Raw genomic sequence first — 17,131 nt, forward strand, 5'->3', positions numbered from 1 at the left:
GAACCTGGCGTGGAAGCTGCAGGACCCACTTACCCCAGGGACCCCTAACATGGCTGAGAGAGAGGAGGAGGAAAGGCAGATGTGTGTGGCAGGGAGGTGGGACCCAAGGTCTGGGCTGCAATCGGGAGACGGTTCCTCTCCTTGTTGACACTGTGCTGAGCCATCTCTACAAAGGACAGGGGAACTAAGGAGACAGACAGGAGCCAGTGCTCAGGGGCCACACTCGGGGGCTCACACTAGGCCCTGAAGTCACTAAGGAGAGTGGGGAACACACACAACTTTGCACCTGATGGGCCCCAAAGCCATAGAGATGGAGAGACAAGACTTCCTGGGAGACTCTGGAGGGGTTTCTGGAGTTGGGGAAGGACGTGGGGGGTCTGCACAAAGGCAGAGGGGTTCAGGTCTGGTGTCACTCCCAAAGTAGGAAAGGGGCTGGGCCACAGCACCGTTGGTCCCAACTGTGACAAGGACACTGGGTTACTGACACTTGACATGTTTGTGTTGCAGGAAAGAGGAGCAGCAGAGGAAGCTCCTGCAGTGATTTCCCAGGAGGCCCTGTGGTCGGCAGCCACAGAGCTGGAAGCAGGAGCTGGAGCCCGGCCTCTGCCTGAGGGTCAGTCTCTGCTGGGCCCCCTCTTTAATCCATTGGCTTCAGTCCTGTCTGTGGGAGGAAATTGTTCATGTTCTTTCCTGACCAATGTCATCATTTATTTTTCAGATGCCATTTTTCTTGCTGTCTTTGATTTTGCATTCTTACTTGCATGTCTGGAAGAAGAAGCTGGCAGGGACGTGAAAGTGATTTTATCAGTAGCTTCCATAGTAGAAGTTAGAACAGGAATCTGTGAATTGTGATTCATCCTCCATGACCATGAAAACTCATTTTGCCATCATAGTGCCTGCAAAACACCAAGCTGTGTACAGTCCTAAGAAGAGTGTGTACCAAAAGCTTGTTTCCCCTTGCTTAACAAGATATATTTTTATAACATTTCCATTTACCTATTTGATCCATAAATGTATCAAAATCATACTGTAATTTTCTTTTTTTTTATGAGCAAACCTGATGTTGAGTATCTTATCATATAAAATTAATTCCTTTGAGGTGTTTTACTAGAGGAAGAGGAGATTCTCACACCTGGTTTCTCTGTGTGTTCTTCTCCTGCAGCACCCAAACTTGCCCGTGCTTATCCACACATCCAAGAGGAAATCCCTACAGCATCCAGATCACCCAAGAGGGTCACCAACAAGGAGAGATGGTGTGAAATCCAGCCTCTCCACAGTGCCTCTCATCGGCAGGAATTTGGCCCCAGCATCCAAGGGCTGCATCGAGGCTCCAGGCAAGAGATGTGCTCAGACCCCCACCCTGACATGTGTGAACCCCCCAAAGAAACCTAGACCCAGCCCTGTCCAGATCCCCCAGCAGAGCACTCTGACAGCAGATCCGGGGGCCTTCCTGAATCTCCCTCCTCCACCCGGCACAGCTGGATGTGGACCTAGAGTGGCCGCCCGTGTATCCAGGGAGACACCTGCACAGGGGCAACACTTTGACCTCAAGCCTCCAGCGGACAGATCTCCCTCCAGGAGCATGCGTGCATTCTCCGCAGCCCACCCCTCGCCCATTATTGGCATCCCAGCCCAGCCTCTCAGGATGCTCTTCCTGAGAGACGGCGAAGGCTGCTGGAGCTGCGGGTACACGGTGCCCCCGTCTCCGTGGCCTGTGGAGCGCCGGTCCGTCGACCAGGAGCCTGAGGGACACGCTATACCCGGGCCCCGGAGCGTCCTCTACGATGACCTCCAGGTGTCTTCTTCCTCCGAAGAGAGTGACTGGGACGAAGACACCAGTGGCGACTGAGACTCGTCCTCCAGCGCCCCGTGCCCTGACGTGACTGTGACTCTGGCGAGTGGGCTGGGTGTTAGAGGGAGTGGCTGTGCCCGGTGAAGCAGGACTCCCCACCCTGGTGGGTGAGACAGCAGTGGGACCGGACCACCCTGGGGACACACAGCTGCACACACTGCCCTGTCTCCTCATGGAATCCAAGTCTGTCACATGGCACTTCTCAAACCGAATGTCAAGCTGTCAACCTAAAACTAGGGAACAAACTGAAAGCCCCAGAGCAGGTCCCCACCCCCGGCCCGGGCCTGGGACACCCTCCCCCCCCCTCCCCCGCTGGGATCCCGGGATTCCCGCCCCGCAGCCGGGGTTGCGGCCAGGCCCGCAGGTCGGAGCAGCGCCCAGCCGCCCGGAGCCGATGGTGCAGCGAGGTAGCCCAGTCTCCACTCCGCCCTGTCCCAGGACCCTCCTCCGGGTTCCAGAGACCCCCGCTGCCTTGCCCTGGTCTGGATGGTGGGTCCACGCTTGTGATGCTCAATGGAGAGTGAAAGCACAGATTCATGATGAAAACTAGCCCCCGTAGGCCATTGATTCTCAAAAGACAGAGGCTGCCCCTTCCTGTTCAAAATGCTCCAGGTGACACAGCAGAGGAGGAGCCGAAGGGGCCCCCTGCCCAACAAGAGCCTGCTCAAGCACAAGCCCCCAAGGAGGTGGCAGAGCCCCACCCCTGCAAGTTTCCAGCCGGAATCAAGATCCTGAACCACCCAACCATGCCCAACACCCAAGTGGTGGTCGTCCCCAACAATGCCAACATCCAGAGCATCATCACAGCACTGACCGCCAAAGGGAAGGAGAGTGGCAGCAGTGGGCCTAACAAGTTCATCCTCATCAGCTGTGGGGGAGCCCCCACTCCCCCTCCAGGACCCCAGCGTCAAGCCCAAACCAGCAAGGACCCCAAGAGGACAGAAGTGATCACCCTGGGACCAAAGTCTGCAACTGGGGATGAGAATCTTCTAAGACCAGCGGGAGCCCTTCCTGGGCAGAGATGGAAGAACTGTGCTGGCGGTGAGGCAGCCAGCTGCCCCCTGGACAACAGCTTGACCAACATCCAGTGGCTTGGAAAGATGACTTCCGACGGGCTGGGCTCCTGCAGCATCAAGCAAGAGGTGGAAGAAAAGGAGAATCTTCACCTGGAGCAGAGTCAGGCCAAGAGCCCTCAGGTGGAGAGGCCCCCTGGAGCGTCGGCACCCTGGCCGGACTCCGTGTCTGAACGACCCCCATACTCCTACATGGCCATGATACAATTCACCATCAACAGCACAGAGAGGAAGCGCATGACCCTGAAAGACATCTACTCTTGGATCAAGGACCACTTCCCCTATTTCAAGCACATCGCCAAGCCAGGCTGGAAGAACTCCATCCGCCACAACTTCTCTCTACATGACATGTTTGTCTGTGAGACGTCTGCCAACGGCAAGGTCTCCTTCTGGACCATTCACCCCAGTGCCAATCGCTACCTGACACTTGACCAGGTATTTAAGCCACTGGACCCAGGGTCTGCACACTCGCCCGAGCACTCGGAATCACAGCAGAAACGGCCCAACCCTGATCTCCGCCGGAACGTGGCCATCAAAACCGAACTCCCCCTGGGTGCACGGCGGAAGATGAAGCCACTACTGCTACGGGTCAGCTCGTACCTGGTGCCCATCCAGTTCCCCGCGAACCCGTCACTGGTGCTGCAGCCCTCAGTCAAGGTGCCCTTGCCCCTGGTGGCCTCACTCTCAGAGCTTGCCCGCCACAGCAAGCGAGTCTGCATCGCCCCCAAGGTGCTGCTAGCGGATGAGGGGGTGGCCTCTCTGCCCACGGCAGGACAGGTGACAGAGGAGAAGCTACTCCTCGTGGAAGGACTCTCTCCTCTGCTTCCTGTCCCATCCATCAAGGAGGAAGACGTCCAGCCTGGGGAGGAGACACCACATCTAGGGAGGCCCATCAAAGTCGAGAGCCCACCCCTGGAAGCGTGGCCTTCACCCTGCCCATCGGTCAAGGAAGAGTCATCCCACTCCTGGGAGGACTCGTCCTGTTCCCAACCCCCAGGCCCAAGAAGTCCTCCAGCACTGGGTCCAGGTCCCCCACCCGCCGTTTCTCCGACCTGCTGGTGATCAAACGCAGGGAGGGGCGGGAGATGAGCCAGTCTCGGAGGAAACAGCACCTCGTGCCGCCCCGCCTGGACGAGCCCGAGCTGCTCCTCTCCGAGGGCCCGGGGGCTCCCCAGCCAGCCCTGGCAGGGCCCCCACAGCCTACCTGCCAGCTCGGCTCCCCGCCAGAAGATGGAGGCCCCTTTAAGACACCCATTAAGGGGATGCTGCCCACCTCCTCCACCCCCAGCAAATCTGCCCTCCCCACAACCCCTGAGTCCTGGAGGCTCACACCCCTAGCCAAAGTGGGGGGGCTCGACTTCAGCCCTGTACGAACCCCCCAGGGTGCCTTTGGCCTCCTGCTGGACTCCCTGGAGCTCGCGGATCTCAGTGCCACCCCTCTGAAAAGCGTCCCTCTCTTTGACTCCCCCCGAGAGCTCCTCAATTCCGAACCCTTTGACCTCGCCACTGACCCCTTCGGCAGCTGCCTGTCCTCCGAAATGGAGGTCCCCAAGCCGGGTTCCCCCGAGCCGCAGGTGGCCGGCCTCTCGGCCAACCGCTCTCTGACCGAGGGCCTGATCCTGGACATGATGAATGACAGCCTCAGCAAAATCCTGCTGGACATCAGCTTCCCTGGCCTGGAGGAGGACCTGCTGGGCCCCGGCAGCGTTGGCTGGACTCAGTGCATTCCTGACCTGCGGTAGAGGCAGGGCTCCTGCCCCTCAAGCCATCCACTCACTCTCCAGGTGCTCGGGGGCCGGCCTTCCGAGTCCTCTGCGAGGACAGTCTGCAGGGGCCATCCACTCGCCCAGTGCCCCACTCCCCAGACTGGCGATGCTACAGCAGGCACCCTGTCTGAGCCAGTCCTGGGCCTTCTGCAAGCAGCAAGGTCCTGGGGGCTGGTCTCTATGCCCCCAACTCCCCACCAGGCACTGAGGGTGGGAACAGCAGAAACAGGGTGAGAAGGGAGGAGGGGCCCCCAGACCGTTGGCATCTGTGCCCAACAACATCCCTCCGCCTTCCATGCTACATGCAAGGTGGCCCTTGTAAATAGTGTATACGCTCCAAATTATCCTCTAATTATAAACGTAAGCCTGTCTTCTTAGATCATTATCCAGAGACTGCCAGAAGAGGGGTAGGATGATGGGGTGGGGGTTCCAGTTTGCTTCTGTCCCTTGCTTTTGGCTCCTGGAGGCGGGAGGGCTGCAATGCACGGTTCCTTCGGGGCCCCTCCCTCAAGAGTTCCTCACAGTGGGTGCCCAGAGGAGCGGGTCTGCCTGCCAGGGTGCCTCTCACTGCCCTTCCCTCCCACCAGCCCCCATTTCCAAGTCAGCTTTCCTGCACGAAGAAATCCTGGTAAAGGGGGCCCTTATTATGGGTCAAGAGTTGAGGTAGGGGTGGAGGTACCTGGACCAGAGTGGCTGCCCCCATGTGCCCAAGAGACGTTTCTCTGATCAGGAGCCTAATCATGCCAGAGAGACACGACAGAAGGTGGAGGCCAGCCAGCCTGCCCGCCTTACCTGGCCTGCCTGCCTACCTTAGCTGGCACCACCGCTTCGTAGAGAGCTGCCCTGGGTCCCTGCTGACCACGTACATAGGCCCCGGCTCCAGAACATACTGTAACTACCTACCCAATAAAGCCCAAGGGCACATGCTGGTCTGTGGAAAAAAAAAAAAATTGAGGCAAATTCTAGGAGTGACTTTTAACCATTGTGTAGATAGGAAGTGATGGTAGTATCTGTATTTGATGGTAGTATCTGTTTTTGATAGTAGTATCTGTATTTGATGGTGAAAGTGAAGTGAAGTCGCTCAGTCATGTCTGACTCTTTGAGACCCCATAGACTGTAGCCTACCAGGCTTCTCCATCCATGGGATTTTCCAGGCAAGAATACTTGAGTGGGTTGCCATTTCCTTCTCCAGGGGATCTTCCTGACCCAAGGATCAAACCCAGGTCTCCTACATCGTAGGCAGATGCTTTACCGTCTGAGCCACTGTGATGGTAGTATCTGTATTTGATAGTAGTATCTGTATTTGATGGTAGTATCTGTATCTGAACATTTGGAACCTGCCTAAAGGGCCTGACTCTGCTCTGCAGAAGGTGCGCCCTGACCTGAGATGAGTCTAGTGGACTCTGTGGAGTCTTTCACTATAAATCATGGTGGGAGACATCCATGTATGTGTTTATGTTTCTTTAAGTGTTACTATAAAGTTTGTTTTAAATTTTTCTTTGTATATTTATATAAATGTCTTTGTATATTTATTCTTGTATAGAATATACAAGAAAAACTACACAATCATCTCAAGAGATGTAGAAAGATCATTTGGCCACATTCCATCCTTCTCAGGCATGCCCTGCACCCAGCTCCAGCAGGGCCTTCCTTCTGCCCTAAATCAAATTTGCATAAACACCTGTAGGTCAAGATCCATTATATATGGATTTAATATGCTATAATATATTACAGACTGTTGGATGTAATATGCTATTTATTAAGAATTTTTGTATCTATGCTCATGAGGAAATTTGTGGTTTCCTTATAATGCATTATTTGATTTTGTTATCATGTAATACTGGTATGAAAATAGTTGGTATGAAAAAATAGTTTGAATAAGTTCCCGCCTTCCTTTTTAATGATAATTTTAGTAGGACTGATATAATGTTTCCCAAAATTTTTATAAAATTTACCATAGAATAAAAAATTTTCTTTCAATTTTAATAAAGTTCTACCATATAAGACATGTTTTATGTGGTTTTTATCTGTACGCCTTGAAGAGGATCTGAATATTATTTTTACTCAAGATAGATTTTGTAATTGAGGGAAAGAGCTTCGGAAGACTTTATAAAAACACAGAAACAGGCCCTCCCAGCCCCCACATGTGCACATTAACAATGCACTGTGTGACCCCCACGCGTAGAGAATATAATAAGCGTTTGTACTGGTTTATTCTCACTCTGGCCACACTGGACTCAGTTGGTGAGTTGCAATGTGTACACACGCCCGAATCCTCCTTACAGGTAGAGCTCATTGTCTGTTCTGAGGCATCGGGCTTGCCGCTGGTCTGAGGTCATCAGATGAGCAGCAGAGTTTGAGAAGCACTGGAGGCAGTAGGAAGAGAACACCCACCTCACCGGCTGCCTCTCTTCTCCAGCAGGAAAAGACCCGAGTAGGTCCAAGAACAGCCACTGAGCCACGCGGAGAGGACTTCCTTGGAAGAGCAAACTGTGCTCCTTCCTTCCAGAGCAACAGTTGGGGGAATGTCTTCATTCTGCAGAGCCCTGCACCTCAGGGGCAGGGGGCTGCTGGCTGAAGGCACAAGGGGATGAAACTATCAGGGAGATGGCTGGCACGCTGGGGCCATGCCCAGACCTCCCAAAACTTCTGAGACGGTCTTTCTCTGTGACCTGGGTCACAGCCTATTCCTTTTACTCCCTTGTCTCAGGATCTAAATCCTCCTCATTACATTCTCAGATTCTCACAAAACAAAACATCGTCTGATCTTCAATTTTGTCATTTCAAAGGCTCTGAATGGGCCTGAGAAATGCTCTATTTTATGGGATCCTCTGAGCATCACAGGAGTAGAGAGGAGTCTGTCACAGAAGCCAGGTGAGATTGGAATTATTGGGATTGGGTGGGCTGATATTCTTGGGCCTGTGCCTCCAGGGGGCAGGGCTTCAGGACACAGGACGATTTTAGTGAGATGGCACAGATCTGGGCTCCATCAGAACACATGCTGTCAGCTGTGAGAAGATGGTGGTCCTCCATCTGCCCAGGTGAAGGCACGCAGCTCATTAGCCACACTTGACCCAAAATATTTAGAGTAAGCAAAGAGGGGTTCAACAATCTCCTACTTTCAAAACAAAAATAATCTTTCAAATAGCCCAGGGAGGAAAGATAATGAAAAGTGTGAAATGACAATATATTTATAAAAAGTGAAAAAGTATGTGATGCTATCTATATTTTTTAAAACGTATTTGTCTTAGAAGACACAAGGAGGAAATCATTGGCCCTACAGAAGTATACATTTTTTTCTAAGTTCACCCTGAAGGTGGGGGTGATATTGCTCTTGGCTTTCTAGAAAGTGTCACCACCTCCTCCTACCTTCTCAGTATTTCCTCCATCAGCTCAGAAACCGGAAGCCAACACTGCCCCAAATTGAAGGGCACTTATGGCATCCTAGGGGCATTTAGGGCACCCTAGGACCCCTTGCACCTCTGGACACATTCTCAGTCCCCTCACTGGTTCAAGAAGTTCTGCTACTGCCTTAGAAGGCACAGGGGTGCCAGCTGACCTGTTCAGCAATCGCAGATTTGTCTAAGTCCCATAGGAAGCTCTCAGGTTGAATAAATCAACCACAAAGTCACCCATAATAAGGAAAAAAGATGACTACTATTACTAATAAATACTAATAAAATAATAATGACCAACAATGATAACAAAAGTTGAGGGCCATCATAAAGATAATAATAGTACCACCACTATCAATAACAATAAAAATAAACCTTAAGATCATGGGAGATTAGAATAGAGACTCTCCTCTACAGATGACGAGGTACTAATTTCTGGCTTCATGGGATATTTGGGCTTCATAGTCCAAGGTCTGCACAAAGGAAAGAAAAAAAAAAAAGCAAAATGTTGCAGCAAAGGGAAATAAAAAACCATGGAGGAGGAGGACACAGGTGAACTTGGGAGTTCTGGCACAAACCCCAGAAGACAAGTCCTGCAGGGCTGTCTTATGGGACAGCGACAGAGAGACTTTGGTGCTAAGACTGCCTACCCCTCCATCCCCACCCATTTCAGAAGTTCTATCCAAGAAGTGCATGCACTGAATGCAGGACCCCAGACCCACACCCAGTGTGCAGAAGCTCTAGCTACACCCACAGGAAGCCCCGCCATCATCTCAGCCCTCACACTTAAGTGCCGTCTGCCAGCTCTTCCTCCAGAACACTGGGGGTCCACACAGCTGGCTTCTGGGTATCTCAGCAGAGGGCTACAGGAAAGTGTCAGTGACTGTTGTTCCTGGACCAACAGGGGGCAGCAGAGGCCACCACGAGTGGCTCTAGAACTCTGACCAGCCAGGCACTTATCTGCACTTGCTTAGGCTGAGGGTCATCACCCCTTTGCCTCTCAGCACAGCTCCATTTCCAGGTAAGTGTTCTTGCCATTTTCTTAAGCACTCAGATTAAAACTATTGGCTACTCATATGTGCCCACTTTAATTATAAATGTCATCATGGCCCCATGCTTTGTCTCTCATTCTTCCATACATGCACTCTGTTTTAGTCTGGAAGCTCAATTAGCCTCTATTACTGCAACAGCTTTCTTCTAAATAAATTGCTTTGTCAATTTAGTTACTCCTCCTGGCCAGTTTTGTTTATAAATATGTATTCTAACTTGGCACAGATTAAGGTGTGCAATTTACCTTTGTGTGCTTCATACAGGCATGCACAGACACACGCATACACACCTATATACACACACAGAATGTTGTTGTCAATCATAAAAGCCAACCATGAGATTTACTCAGACAAGAGCACTTGGAATACTCTAATGTAAGAGCTAGAAAGGAGCTGAGAGATGATCTAAGGTGACATTTTCCATTGAGTATTCCAGAATATACTCCAACATTGGTACCTGGGAACTGTATTAAAAATGTAGACGTCTAGGCTCCACTGCACCCTGGAGTGGGTCTAGGTGTCTGCATCTTGAAGCAGCTTTCCCAGTTGTTTTCATGCATGATTGAGTGTCTCCTGATCATGGTGCAGCAGATGTGAATCTATGCAGGTGCTGCTGAGACTCCAGGAAGACGGCTTTCTGCTGATGTCTGGCCCTCTAGTGAGGGGCTGGCCTAGAGACTTGGACCTGAACCCTGACCTCCTGCCTCCATATTCAGAGATATGTCCATTTCCCTGCCCCACCAGCATCTGACCTGATGAGGTTCTGAGAGTAAATGACCACAGGATTCAACTTCTTCCTTAGCCCTGAGGAGCAAAGCCTGATCTCAGCAACAAGCTCACACCTCACTGGAAGGCAAATAAATGTCTGTTAAGCAAACTCACATGCGTGTCATGAGTACATTGTGAGCAGAGCACCGTGGGCTTTCCGACCCGAAGAGAGAAGGCAATTGATCGTGAGAATGGCTCCTAAAGCCTGGGAAGAGCTCACTAACGTCTAGTCATTGACGAAACCAGCCCCACTCATTGTCCCTGAACACAGACGGCTCTTCGCTCAGACCCTTTAATCTGGAGCCAAAGCATTTGTAGCTCGTGTTCCCATTTAACACGGTTTTCTGGTCCAAAGTGTGCACCCACAGGCTCCCATTGCTCTGAGTGTCCCACGAAAGGAGGATTCTCCGGCTTCCTGCGAAGGCCGCTCTGCGCTCAAAACAGCTCCGCACAGAGCCTTAATGAGGCGGAGGAGCGCGGACATCCGGCCCCGACATCCCGCTGGCACCGGAGCCGCGGACCGAAGTGTCCTCTCTTCTTGGCGACGAGGCCAAGCTGTCTCCTCCCTCCAGCCATGAGCACTGCTGTCCCCGTGTTCGCCATTCTCTTCTCTATGAGCCACGTTCCACCAGGTAACAACAACAACAAAACCTTGCTGACGCCTTGGTAAGAGTAGAGTGCCTGAGACCTTGAGCGGATCCAGTGATCAGAGCAACGTTACCATCACTGCTGCCTGAGGATGGGTCTTGTGGGAAACCTGGGAAGACGCGCAGCCTCCTGACTCAGTCGTTCCCTACAGCGACTCTCAGTTACACGACACGAGGTCAAGGGCATTTCAAGGGTGTTTCAAGGGCTTGAAAGAAACCCTCCTTGCTCCAGCACTGAAGATGAATTATTTAGGCAAGTCTACTAGCAGTTTCTAGATCTAGGTAACAAAAAACAAGGCATTATTCTGCTAAATTTTGGTCTCCAAAATTCCTCTACTTTCAGCAAAAATTAGTATCCTAAGATACTTATATAAGAGCTATGCCAAAGCTACAGGGGTCCAGGTCTCCTTGAAAGGCCTATTCTGAGTCTGAGAGACCACTAACCCATTGCCCCTTAACACTGCTGGTTTCCTGGCTTGATGATGTCCCCAAAGGCTCCATCCCAACCCTGGGCTTCCTCTTCCTTTTAAATATCTGTTCTCCTGGAGTAGAACTTAAACACAGAGATGAAGATGGCACTGCAGTGAAGCCTGTCCACCTGCATGCTGTGTGGTATGCCAACACTCATCACAGGGGCAGGCGCAGATGTTTATCTCCAGGACGTGTTGATCTAAGGAGGGCTGAGCGACTCACTGCTCTACATCAACAGGAATGTCTTATCTTTTCCTGAGAATTCAAGGTCTCAGGGTTGGGAAGGAGTCTGAAGGTACACAGATGGGTGAATGTGGACAGTCCTCGTATAAGGAGCTGTAATCCCAGCCCTTTCATTCATCTCAGATCCCTTGTGGAGTGTGGGGCAGTGGATATATTTCACAGACAGGCAAAGTGCATGTGTGTGTACACACACACATACAGAGAATGTTACTATTCTGGGAATAAGGAAAAATGCAGATGAAAACCTTGAATACACAGCCTTACTTAGTACTAATCTGATCCCATAATTTTCCTTCCAAAGCCTGCTCCAACCATCAGATTCTTTGAGGCTTTAGTGCCTTGAGCTCTCATCCCCTGGGACACTTATGCTGTCTTTATTTCAGTCATGTTTTATTTACCTCTGGCTCTCACTTACCAAACCTCTTCTTCATCCTTGGGCCAACAATCTGCTTTGAGAGCTAGTTGACTCTTCCCTGGACTGTCTAGCCACCAAGATGACTGGACCATGATATCTTGGAAGTCAAGGGCCATCGTATCTTTTTTTTCTTTGGAAGCCTGCGCCCCAGTAAGGGCCTCCCATTCAGTGGATGCATAATAAATATCAATTCGTGATTGTTTTGTGAACGGTAGGGTTAAATTCACTTTAATCCATTTGACTTTCCTTTGAATTCAATGGACTTTTGTTGAATTGCTACAAATGCCCTACACTGATTTGAAGCTATTCAAGAGTTGGCTTTTGTGTTCTGGAATAGAAAAATCTAGAAGTGCTGGTTTTGAGAACTCTTTTAATACCAGCAAAGAGTTTCAGAAGCTGTCTTGGGAAAGGTGCTCTTTGTTGCATATGGAGACTGCTGAGATGAAGCCGCTTTCGAAAATGAGCCCGTTGTTTTGTGTGACCCATCTCCATAATACTAATATATTAGGCCGTAAGTCAAATATGATTCAATGTTTTTAACAAGCATGTGTGTTCAGCCTTTGAAAGTGAAAGTGAAAGTCGCTTAGTTGTGTCTGACTCTTTGTGACCGCATAGACTGTAGCCCGTCAGGCTCCTCTGTCCATGGAATTCTCCAGGCAAGAACACTGGCATGGGTAGCCAGTCCCTTCTCCAGGGGATCTTCCCAACCCAGGGATCGAACCCAGGTCTCCTGCATTGCAGGCAGATTCTTTACCATCTGAGCTATTAGGGAAGCCCAAGAATAATGGAGTGGGTAGCCTATCCCTTAAGAACTCAATGTATACAACGATTCCTGCAGCAGGTTGCAACCTGGAAGAGCAGCACCAGGGAGAGAAGCAGTGAGTGTCCCCTCATGATGCAAGAAATGCTGACGTGGGCGCTATCTGCACATTATATACATAGGAATATCGTTTCCTTCCCCCAGAAGTATATCCTCTCTAATAATTTCCTTGTGTACATTATCTTTTGGATCTGTATTTCAGTTCCACTTTTGAAAGATACACACACACACACAAAGACAGCTTTCTCTAAAAAGTTTTTTCAACTTTAGGAAAATGAGCAGTACAAGATTCATAATAAATAAAAACTGACTTATGCCATCAATGTCAGGAGATAACAGGCAGTGAGAAAAATAGGAGGAGCTTTGATGTGTGTGAGCCCCAGAGCGAGGGCAGGGCTGCCCATGGCTAGCCTTTCTTTTATTAGATGCACTCAATATTGGCAGATTTTACCAGAATGCCCCCAATCCTAATTTTATGTGAAAGCAGATTTTTAAGGGGCTTCCCTGGTGGCTCAGGGGTAAATAATCCACCTGGCTGGATGGCATCACTGACTCGATGGGCATGAGTTTGAGTGAATTCCGGGAGTTGGTGTTGGACAGGGAGGCCTGGTGTGCTGCAATTCATGGGGTCGCAAAGAGTCGGACATGACTGAGCTACTGAACTGAACTGAACTGAATGCAAGAGACATGGAATCATTCTCTGGGTCAGGAAGATTCCCTGGAGGAAGAAATGGCAACCCACTCCAGTATTCTTTCCTGGAGAATCCCATGGGCAGAGGAGCCTGGTGGACTACAGTCCATGTGACAAAAAGGAATCAGACATGACTTAGGGACTGGGCAACAGATTTTTAAGACATAGAATAACAACGAAAAATCTATACAAGTCTGTTTCCAGACACTCCCTCCTCCCATGTAATTCAATAAAATTCAAGGAGACCAGTAAACAGTAACCATCACTCTCTTCTCTGTGCAGACAGGGCCAGTTTCAAGGAGGTCTGTGAGCATCCAAATAGGTCCTGCCAGGAATTCTGCCTTAACTCAGAAATCCATTTTGGGTGATGTCTGGATTGCCGACAATGCTCCTTGCCCATGGTGAACATACCTCAAGTTGACTGCACTACACCCAGAGTGCACTGAAGCCCTCCTGAAGTTTTTTATTTGTTTAGATATTTTATTCTCACTCTCTTGTGCTGGTCAACTAAAAAGATGACCAACTTGACAGTTGTGATTTAAGTTTTATTTTGGTGCAAAATGAGGACTGCAACCTGGGAGATAGCACCTCAGATAGCTCTGAGAGACTGCTGCAAAGAGACAGAGGGAGAAGGTCAATAGATAAGAATTTGGTGAACGGGAAGTTCAGTGCAATCAGGCACTCATTTTACAAAAGGTTTTCTGCTAGTCATGAGGAGCTGATATCATTATGAAGGTATTCAGTGCTTTTTTAGATATGAAGAGATGCAAAGGTTGGGATCATAAAATCAGTTCCTGAAAATATCTAACTATCTAAAGACCTGTCCCACCAGATTTCCTGGAGCACAGAGTGCCTCACTCCACCCTGAATGTTGAAGGTCAATAGCTGCAGCAGCACAGGGTTCCATCTCCACAAAGGCAGATGGCAAATGCCCTACTTGTTATTCAGTTCTTGGCAAATGCTCTTGGCAAGTGCCAATTTGTAGTTGACCAGCAACTGCCAATTTATAGCTGGCATTCTCTTTCACTCTTATCTCTCCTCTGTTTTTCTTCTCACAGGGATTCTTAGTGAGTTCTCAATAAGCAAAGAACACAGAACCTGTTCTAAGAATCCTGTGATGTATCCTCACTTGGCTGTGGTTTGGTTTCCATCTTTTTATCTGGCCTGAATGAGCTCTGGTTGGGGGCAGGAACTTTCTCTCACCTCCTGTTTTCACCTGGCCCTGCAGCCCTCTGCCCTTCATCTGGGGAGACGAATCCCCTTCCACACTTGGAAAACTCACCACTTCACTCCATGCAGCCTCGTGGGGTCTCCCTTCCTAACAAAAGGGCAGGTCATAGGAAATCTTCCCGGATGTCACCAGCAAGATGAATCATGTTCTTCTCATACCCTCTTCACAGCCAGTGCTCTGGGTCCCACCTTCTCCACATTTTCAACACTTTTTCTCTTTTATTTTTTTGACAATAGCCATGCTAGCAGGTGTGGATGATATCTCCTTGAATGCAAGATTTGACTGGCATTTCCATTTTGGGTGACGTCTGGATGGCCAACGATGCTCCTTGCCCATGATGAACATACCTCAAGTCGACTGCACTACACCCAGAGTGCACTGAAGCCCTCCTGAAGTTTTTTATTTGTTTAGATGTTTTATTCTCACTCTCTTGTGCTGGTCAACTAAAAAGATGACCAACTTGACAGTTGCGATTTAAGTTTTATTTTGGTGCAAAATGAGGACTGCAACCTGGGAGATAGCACCTCAGATAGCTCTGAGAGACTGCTGCAAAGAGACAGAGGGAGAAGGTCAATAGATAAGAGTTTGGAATAGTAATGTTCAGCAATTTCTCATGTAGCTATTAACCTCTGGTATGAATCCTTTGGAAAAATGTCTATTCAGGTCCTTTGCCCAGTTTTATATTTATCACTGAATAATTACCACAGTAATTCATAATCAACTGAGATAGTTAGAATTTTTTTTGCATATGTGATATAAACTGTTAAGATCTACTCTCTTATCAACTTTCAATTATATAATAAAACGTTAACTATAGATAGCATGGTGTATATTAGATCTCCAGAATTGTTAGGTAGTTAGAATAGGAAAAGGGAGTCCAAAATGGCAGTGACTAAAAGAAAAAGATAGGAAAAAGCCCATGAAAGTGGAACAAAAGAAAATCCAAGGACTGGAGGGTGAAACAAACAGCCTTCCTGGTTAGCCTGATTTATATAGAGCAGGCTTAGGGGGAGGACATGAAACATATAAAAAGCGGAGCCAAGATTGGGCCTCTTCTTTGGGGTCAGCCCACCCTCATGCCTCAAGAGTGTATTTTCCTTTGCTTGCTGAATAAAATTCTGAGCTTTAACCGAGCTGTAACACTGACCGCCGTTTCAAATCTTTGCTGTGGTGAGACAGAACCGAGGAAATTACACAGCTCCCCCGACAGAACTTATTCATCTTATAGCTGGAAGTTTGTATCCTCTGACCACCTTCACCCATTCACCTGATGCCCCACAACCACCAATCTACTGTGGTTTCTATGAGTTTGAATTTTTTCCAGATTCCATATATAAATGAGATCATATGGTATTTGTCTTTCTCTGACTCGCTTCAGTTAGCATACATTCTCAAAGTTCATCCATGGATTTCTTTGTTCTTTTTCATGACCAACCTATATTCCATTCAGGGACACCTTTTCATTTATTTATGTCTTCTTCAATTTCTTTATTATTGTCTTATATTCTCAGTGTATAAGTGTTTCAATTCTTTGGTTAAACTTATTCCTAAGTATTTTATTGTTTTAGATGTTATCACAAATAAAATTTTTGTCTTAAATTTTCAGAGAGTTCACTTTTAGCATATAGAAATGCAGCTGTTTTGTATGTTGATTTTGTATTCTTAAACTTTACTTAGTTCATTTGTTAGTTCTAACAACCATTTATGGAGTCTTTAGAGTTTTCTATATGTAAGATCATTTCATTTGCAAACAGAGGCTATTTTAAAAAGAAAACTACCATATGATGCAGCAATTCTGCTTCTGGGTTTTTTTTTTAAGGATATAGAAATGCTAATTCAAAAAGATATCTGCACTCCCATATTCATTGCAACATTATTCACAATAATCAAGATATGGGAAAAGCCTAAGTGTCCACTGATAGATGAACAAATAAAGAAAATATGATATATATTAGATGTATGATGAAATATTAAGCCATAAAAAAGAAGGAAATCCTGCCGTGTGTGACAACATGGATGGACCTTGATGACATTATGCTATGTGAAATAAATTAAATACTGTATGATCTCATTTATATGTGGAATTCAAATGAGAAAAAAAAAAAAGGCAGTGAACTCACAGATTCAGAGAAGGGATTGGTGGTCATTGGAGTGAGGGTGTTGGAGGTGGGTAAAAAGGATGAAATGATCAAAAGTTATAAAGTTTCAGCTATAAAATAAATAAGTCTTAGGGATATAGTGTGCAGCATGGTGAACAGAGTTAAAAATACTGTATTGAATACTGGGAAATTGCTAAGAGAGTGATCTTAAATTTCTCATTACAAGGAATAAATTTGTAACCATGCTTTGTGATGGATGTTAATTAGACTTGGTGGTGATCACTTCACAATATATACAAATATTTAATCATTATTTTGTACACCTGAAACTAATATTATATGTTAATTACATCTCAGTAAAAAAATCATTTCTTTTTCAGTAATCAATAAAGTATGAGAACAAAAATTCTGTAAGCATATCAATTCAATCCAATTAATATTGCTTAAAAACTTGACACAATGACAGCAGAATAAACATTCTTTCTAAGTGTACACTTACCAAAGTAAACCGTATTCTGGGCAACAAAACAAGTCTTGACAAACATAAAATTATCCAAACCATGCAAAATACACTCTGACCTTAATAGAATTAAACCAGATTTCAATATTCA

General features: G+C 47.8%; 1 pseudogene; it reads left to right on the forward strand.

Moving 5' to 3' along the window:
- The first annotated feature begins 2,381 nt into the window (after positions 1–2,381).
- On the forward strand, positions 2,382–5,048 carry LOC139180171 (forkhead box protein M1 pseudogene; annotated as a pseudogene).
- Positions 5,049–17,131: the final 12,083 nt, after the last annotated feature.

This window comes from Bos indicus, chromosome 27 (genome assembly GCF_029378745.1).
Source record: "Bos indicus isolate NIAB-ARS_2022 breed Sahiwal x Tharparkar chromosome 27, NIAB-ARS_B.indTharparkar_mat_pri_1.0, whole genome shotgun sequence".
Classification (NCBI taxonomy): Eukaryota; Metazoa; Chordata; class Mammalia; order Artiodactyla; family Bovidae; genus Bos; species Bos indicus.